Raw genomic sequence first — 8,425 nt, 5'->3', positions numbered from 1 at the left:
AACTGTATATATTTTCGTTACCCTATTTATTTTGTTAATGAATTGTACATCGCCTTGATTCTATTTAGTTGCCATTGTTTTTATGAGATGTTCTTCCCCTTGACGCTGTTTAGTGCCATTGTTCTTGTCTGTCCGTCTCCCCCGATTAGACTGTAAGCCCGTCAAACGGCAGGGACTGTCTCTATCTGTTGCCGACTTGTTCATCCCAAGCGCTTAGTACAGTGCTCTGCACATAGTAAGCGCTCAATAAATACTATTGAATGAATGAATGAATGAATACTATTGAATGAATGAATGGAAATGGACGGAGGAGCCCCGGGCCTGAGAATTCAGATCCAAGAAGCCACACAGAGTAGTTGATTCTAGTGCTAGCGGTTTGCGTGGGACTCGATCAATCAATTGTATTTATTGAACGCTATTGTGTGCGCTTGGGAGAGTACAAGAGAGTTGGTAGACAAGGAGCTTACATACACACTCTTGCTCCTGCCAGTTGGATTCCCGCCAGGGCACAGGGGGCAAGTATAGTGAAATGGCATGACTTAGTGGGAAGAGCCCAGGCCTGAGAGTCAGAGGATCCGTGTTCTAATCCTGGCTCTGTGACCTTGGACAATCAGTTTATCTGTGCTTCAGTTTTCTCATCTGTAAAATGGGGATCTGATCAATACCTTTTCTTCCTCCCACGTAGACTGTGAGCCCCTATTATTATTAATTCTAGCAGTGAGGCAATCAATCAGTAGTATCTGTCTAAGCACTTCAGGGAGTACAATACAATAATGAAAGAGTCTGTGGATCACCCGCATAAAGCGTATCAGCCCAGAGTGTCCTTCCTGCCCAGCTAATTGTCCAGTGCTACTGAGCACATACCCGCCCATCCTTTGGATAATGTCCTTTCCCTGTGACCCTCAAAACGACCTTCCCCTTACCTCATTCCACGCAGCAGCATTTCAAACCAAACACGAAAGAAAGACTGAGAAGTTGAATGTTGGTTCCTGAACAAAAATCTCCCCTGGTTTTGTCTGTGAAATGAGTGTTATGAACCTCCTTTCTGTTGGCATCGACTCAGCAATTACAGTAGGAATGCTTTATGGCAGACGTAAAGTGACAGGAGTGCTTATCCCACCAGTAAGGATGCGGGCCAGTCTCTCTGAGCAGTCCCCTGAAGAGTAGACTCGTGGGTACCAGTGTGCCCATATTGGGGTGGTAGACAAGGGGCACGCACTGTGTGCGCTATTCTCATCTCTTTCCCGCAGAGGAGTGGACTGCTGAAGCCACAGATTGACATTAGCTGTGGAACCCAACAGCTGTGGAACCCATTTATCATGTATCCGTGGGCACCACACTGCTTAAACAGGGTCTGGTTTTTTATTTTTTTTGTGGCATTTGTTTAGAGCTCACAATGTGCCAGGCACCGTACTTAGCACCGGACTAGATCCAAGATAATCGGGTTGGATGCTAGTCCACGTCCCACATGGGCTCGCAGCTTTAATTCCCATTTTACAGATGAGGTAACTGAGGCTCAGAGAAGTTAAGTGTCTCGCCCAAGGTCACATTAGCAGACAAGTAGCAGAGCTGGATTAATAATGTTGGTATTAAGCGCTTACTATGTGCCGAGCACTGTTCTAAGCGCTGGGGTAGATACAGGGTAATCAGGTTGTCCCACGTGAGGCTCAGTTAATCCCCATTTTACAGATGAGGTAACTGAGGCACAGAGAAGTGAAGTGACTTGCCCACAGTCACACAGCTGACAAGTGGCAGAGCCGGGATTCCAACCCATGACCTCTGACTCCCAAGCCTGGGCTCTTTCCATTAGGTCATGCTGCTTCCAACCCAGTTGATTCAAGCAGTCAATCATATTGAGCATTTACTGTGCAAGAGCACTGTACTAAGTGCTTGGGAGAGTATGTGTAACAGAGTTGGTAGAAACATTCCCTGCCCACAATGAGTTTACAATCCAGGCTCGGGGGGAGGGGAGACAGACATCAGTACAAATAAATAAAATTAGAGATAGGTACAAGACGATTATGTTGGCATTCCCAGCAAAGGATGAGGTGTGAGAGCACCCACCACCTCTAAGTACACTACATTGGTAGTGGGGGAAAGGGTATCAGAGCCTTTGAGTTTTAAATTCCAGTCGCCATAGCCAGTGGAGAAGTGGGAGTGGGTATCATGGTTGCCCAAGAACTCGGCTACCAACTGGCCCGTGGGACCAGGTCCATTTTGCTGAGCTGCCCTGAGAGGGCTGCTTTATCCTTTTAGCCCCTGAGGTCTATTTTGGTTCCCAGTAGTGGTGATTAAGAGTGTGGGATTACTGAGTCATCCTGGAGCTCATTTCAAGTGGCTTAATAACTACCTTCTGCCATTCCCAACCCACTAGTCACTGGCCCACCCCCAGTCCCAACTGACACTCACAGTCGGCCCCACCACAGCAAATTGTCTGTGCCCCGTCCCCATGGGCCGACACTCCTTGTGAGCCAATGCCTGCGCTCCCAATATTCACCCCGTCCCACTGGTTCCACTTTTCTTTTTTGTTTAAAGGGGTTTGTTAAGCAATTACTATGTATCAGGCACTGTACTAAGAGCTGCAAGTTAAGCAGGTTGGACACATTGCCCGTACCACACAGGGCTCACAATCTTATTACCCATTTTACAAGGGTGGCAACTGAGGCCCAGAGAAGTGAAGTGACTTTCCCAACAGCACACAGCAGGCAACTGTCAGAACCGCAGTTAGAACCCAGGTCCTTCTGACTCCCAGGCCTGGGATCTATCCACTAGGTCACGCTGCTCTGTGCTCCTGGCAACCAAATGATGTGAAAAGGTGTCATTTAAATCTGAGTCCTTCCTCAATCCTATTAATTGCCTTTTCTTTCCATTGCTCACAGTAAGCGCTCAATAAATAGAATTGAATGAATGAATTAGCATGTCTAGGATGCTCGGGTGTGTGGGTGGCGGTAGACCTGGACTCTAGAGAGTCAAAATACGTACAGTAAGAGGAGGGACGGTCACTGCTTTAATACACATGGCTGGAGACCAGGACCCATTAGAAAACAAACATGTTTAAACACTAGATGAGGGGTTGATTCGGATCTCAGTCCCAGAGTCAGGAAGCCCATTGATCATTCAATCAGTCAATCGACGGTATTTACTGAGTGCTTGCTGTGTGCAGAGCACTGTACTAAGCACTTGGGAAAGTACAATACAGTAGAGTTGGTAAATGCAATCCGTGCCCAGAAGGAGTTGACAGTCTACCATACATTATGTTTCTAATCGGTAACCCCAGGATAGTCTCAATGCTCAAACTGGCCTCAGGGAAAATAGCAGCATTTTCCCCTCAGGAAAGAAGGAAAGTTATTCCAAATAAAAGGCCACAAGGGGATGAAGGATGACACACTGGAACTCTTCCAATCATTCCCGTGGTGCACCTCTGCTGGCTCCCTTGACTTGTTCCCAGGGTAGCAGGCTGCTCACCTGACAAAGTTCTCCCCACCATGGGCTAACCCGCTTAGTAGGCAGTCGGGAGAATGGAATTTGACAGCCCGATGAAGGGTTTTTGGAACCTCCGACCCCAGACATTTTCAGCAGCTTGCAGAATTGCATTGTCCCACATCAGTGCCCAGCTCACCCTTTGGCAGCTACCTTACCCCTGACTCTCGCTTGCCCTGTGAGGCTTGGCATCCCCGGCACACTCTCCCAGCTCCCTCCCAGTCATCAATCCCTTGAACAGATGGGCAGGCAGGGTTCATCAGATTCCTCTTAGACTCACCACATTTGGCTCTGGGCATTTTCCCATTTGAATGGCAGCTTCACTGACTAATTTCCTGATATTTCTGTTCAGCTGGTATACCCCTGAGCCTGAGACCAGAACTCCAGACATCCTGACTGTTCCCGAGAAGCAAGAATGGCCTGGTGGAGAGAGCATGAATCTGGTTGAGAATTAATCTCACCTCTGTCACTTTCCTGCTGCGTGACCTTGGGCAAGTCACTTCTCATCTCATTACCTCAGTTTCTTCATCTGTAAAGTGGGGGTGAAATCCTACTCCCTCATACTTAGACTGTGAGGCTCAGGGTGGCCCAGAGATAGTGTCCAGTCTGATTAGCTTGTATCTACCCCAGCGCTTAAAACAGTGCTTGACAAATAGAAAATGCTTAATATAAAATCATATTAATAATTATAATTCCTTTCTGGAACTGCTCCTTTGCCTCTGCACTCCCTTCTGGAAAGAGAAAGAGGCTGATTGATCCTTGGGGCCAAGGAAAGAGGAGGAGTGGGAGGTAGTGAGGAGACTAGGAACGGATGTGGGCTGGTGGAACCCTTCTCTGAGGGAGCAGGGAACATAACAGGTAGATCTGGAAAATGACGTTGGGATTTCTTTCTTCAGGGTGTGAGCTCTGAGGACCATTTCCTTCTGCCTTGGTTCATTTTCAGAGCCACCATTGCTCTCCGATACAAATCTAGATCAAGGAGAAAAGATCCTCTGTCAGAACGTGCGAAAAATGTTCGTACCCTCCCAAACTCACATCCTTGTCTCCGAGGCTTTGAGGTGTCTGTGATCTAAGGGGGAACCCAGTGGACTGTAGGTCCAGCCGGGCTCCTCGCCTCTCCCTTCCGCTCTCTGAGAGATCACTGACCAAAGGTGCCTGAGGTGACTCCATCCGGCGGCTCCAGGGACACCTCCTGTGATTGTACTTTCTTCTTCACTCTCTTCCTTTTCTTCTTTGTGTTCTTCCCTGGGATAAGGGAAATTCAACTGGATTTCAACTGGGGATAAAAGTCAGGGGAGTTGCTAATCAATCTTAGGGAAAATTCACTGGCAAAGAGCACAGGTCTGGAAATCAGGACACCTGGAGTCCAGTCCCAGCTTTGCCCTTGGCCTGCTGTGGGGCCTTGGGTAAGTCAGTTAACCACTCTGGGCCTCAGTTCCCTTATCTGTAAAATGAAGATAAGATATCTGCATTCCCTGTCTCTTAGACTGTGAGTCCCATGTGGGACACAGACTGTTTGATTTAATTATCTTCTGTCAGTGTTCAGCAAATGGCAGGTGCCTAATTAAAAAATGCATTATTATTATCTCCTACCAAATGTTCCCCTTTCCCTCAGATAGCGCTCATGACTGAATTTCGGTTACTCTAGCTTGTCACTCTGTCAAGCTTAGCCCCCAAATTCCTGGCATGAAGGTCATGGAAAAATTCAACAGGGCAGTGTCCTGCTCAGGGAAGCCTAGGCTCTTCTAATTAGCCTAAATCCTGACCAGCTGTGTGCCCTAGAGGATATGGTAGGAGCAAAAGGTGCAGGGGTGGGGAGAATATGGTCACACCCCCTCTGACCCCACTGCTGATTGGTTGCTGAGGTGGGAGGTGAGCAAACAAGGTAGGTTATTTGCACCCATCTGCCTCTCCCTTAGAAGCTAAAGGGGATGGGCGGGGGAGCTGTGGAGAATTCACATATGTCATCGGAAAAGTACTGTCCAGCTTCACCCAGTTTTGGTGCTTCTGTTGGTATTGTCAAGGGGAAGTGTCAGGGATGGGTGTTGGGGAGTTAGGAGAACACAGAGACAGAGCCCTGTCTCTTATGTCTGCCTGTAAAGGGATTCTTTGGGGCTGGAGAGAGCCCAAAGCTATCCCAAACACTTTGCCTTGCACATAAGCTTTCCAACTCATATTTAAAGCTCCTTAGGGAGGTGATTGACAGATGATAATAACTGTGGTATTAAGTGCTTACTAGGTGCTGAGCGTGGTACTGAGCGGTGGTGGAGACAAAAGACTATCAGATCAGAAACAGTCCCTGTCCCATAAGGGGTTCATGGACTAAGAAAGAGGGGGAACAGGTATCTAATCTCTGTTTTACAAATGAGGAGAGTGAAGTACAGGAAAGTTAAGTGACCTGCCCAAGGTCATACAGCAGGAGCTGGGAAGAGAACTCTAGTCTCCCGGCTCTCAGACCTCTACCCTTTCCTCTAGGCCACACGAAGAGTTGTTTTTAGAACCAGGGAGGCTACAACATTAAATCACCTAAAGATTGTCCATCTGGGGACACTGGTGCTTCCCCCATCATTTCTATTATGTAGGCAATACCTCTTTGCCTGCCCTGAAACAGCATACCTCATGTGACTGCTCTGTCTAAGCAATTCCTCCAATCTCATCAAAAACATCTCTCAGATGGTATGGGTAGAGGGCAGGAGATGAATCAACAGCAGAATTAGCAACAGATACATAGATTTAAGGACCCACAAACACTGTACGTGCACCCCGGGTAAGTGTTGTCAAAACCAAACGAATGAGGAGTGACTTAGATTCCAGGCTCTTTCAAGTGTTTGGCATCCACACTATCATTGCGATTACAATCCGTATGGCCATATAGAGGTCATGGAGGAGGAATCAAAGAGAAGTTCCAAGTTGCTCCATTATTAATAATAATAATAATTGGGCTATTTATTAAATGCTTTGTTCAAGGCACTGTACTAAGCGCTCAGGTGGATATAACCAAATCAGGTTGGACACAGTTCCCTTTCTATGTGGGACTCACAGTCATGACCATTTTACAGATGAGGTAATAATCACAATAATAATTATGCCATTTGTTAAGCACTTACTATATGCCAAGCACTGTTCTAAGCGCAGGGGTAGATACACGGTAATTAGGTTGTCCCTCGTGGGGTTTACAGTTTTAATCCCCATTTCACAGATAAGTGAAGCCCAGAGAAATGAAGTGACTTGCCCAAGGTCACACGGCAGACAAGTGGCAGAACTGGGATTAGAGTCCAGGTCCTTCTGAAACCATCCCAGTAATTATAGACATGGGGAAAGGGGAATCCGATCCAAAGACTCACACTTCATAAACACACGAGTTGCCATAAACACACAGGCAAATCTGCAGGCCCTGCACGCCCAGACAGACAGGCCCACTAGCCAACCTGTGGGATTGCTTCTCGCTCCCTTCTGCACTGTCCTTACACTTGGATCTGCACCGTTTATTCACCCTTCCCTCCTCCCCACGGCACTTACACACATTTCTGTAATTCCTTAATATTAATGTCTGTCTCCCCACTCTAGACCATAAACCTGTGGGCAGATGAATGTGTCTACCGACTCTGTTATATTGTACCCTCCCAAGCACTTTGTACAGTGTTCTGCACACGGTAAATGCTCCATAAATATGATTGATTGAGTGCATACTTTCTTCTCTGGCCTAGTCACATTACCTGCTAGGACAGACCGGGATGGAGTGGGATTTGGATTCTCCTGGCCCACTCTGTTGCTGGGTAGGAGTCCAGTCCCTGTTCCAGCTAGGCTTTCTCCACTTCCTCTCTCTTCTGTTTCTCTGCTTATGGTGGCGATCACGCCTTTCTTCTTCCCTTTCCTTTTCTTTCTTCTCTTGGACGTGGGGTCTTCCTTCTGCAGAAGGAGGAAGGGTGAGAAAGTCTACTGGATTTGAAGAGCAGACACTGAAGAGCAGATACGCCGTTGCCTGGGCAAGAAGATTCAAAGGGCCTGTTACCTGGGAGAGGGGGGTGTGGTCTTCTCCTGAGGGGAGACGGAAGTCCTCCAATTTGGTTCCACTCTCTTGGGACTGCTCTCGTTTGGCTTCCCTAAAAGGGGAAAAGGTTAGGGAGAGGAAGAATCAGAAGTAGAAATTGGGCCCTTTCAAGCCTCTTATACTTTCTATTCTCCAAGTCAGTCACTGTTATTCCGAACTTCCCTTACTAAATTGTAAATTCCCTGAGGGCAGGCAGCATAATACTTGCAGTTTTTGTTAAGTCAAGCACTATAATAAGCACTGGGGTAGATACAAGGTAATCAGGTTGGACACAGTCCCTGTCCCTAAGTAGAAGGAGAAGCAGCGTGGCTCAGTGGAAAGAGCCTGGACTTCGGAGTCAGAGGTCATGAGTTCGACTTCCGGATCTGCCACTTGTCAGCTGTGTGACTGTGGGCGAGTCACTTAACTTCTCTGTGCCTCAGTTCCCTCATCTGTAGAATAGGGATTAAAAGCGTGTGAGCCCCACGCGGGACAACCTGTTGACCCTGTATCTCCCTCAGCGCTTAGAACAGTGCTCGGCACCTCGTAAGCGCTTAACAAATACCAACATTATTATTAACAGATATCGAATCCCCATTTAACAGATGAGGAAATTGAGGCCCAGAGAAGCGAAAAACTCACCCAAGGTAGCACAGCAGGCAAGTGGCGGACCTGGTATTGGAACTTAGGACCTCTGACTCCCAGGCCTATGCTCTTTTCACTAGGCCATTGGTATCATGTCTTCTTACTCTACTATAGTCTCTCAAGAGCGAAGTCCAATGCTCTGCATGCAGGAGGTGCTCAATAAATACTATTGATTAACCCACCTTCTTTCTTCTTCTAAGGCCTCCCAGAATGCCTACCTATTCCCCACACTGGTACACACTGCCAGCAGCATCCATTCTAGGAACTGGG

The sequence above is a fragment of the Ornithorhynchus anatinus genome, chromosome 6, assembly GCF_004115215.2.
Source record: "Ornithorhynchus anatinus isolate Pmale09 chromosome 6, mOrnAna1.pri.v4, whole genome shotgun sequence".
In the NCBI taxonomy this organism is placed as follows: domain Eukaryota; kingdom Metazoa; phylum Chordata; class Mammalia; order Monotremata; family Ornithorhynchidae; genus Ornithorhynchus; species Ornithorhynchus anatinus.
This window is presented reverse-complemented; position numbering follows the sequence as displayed.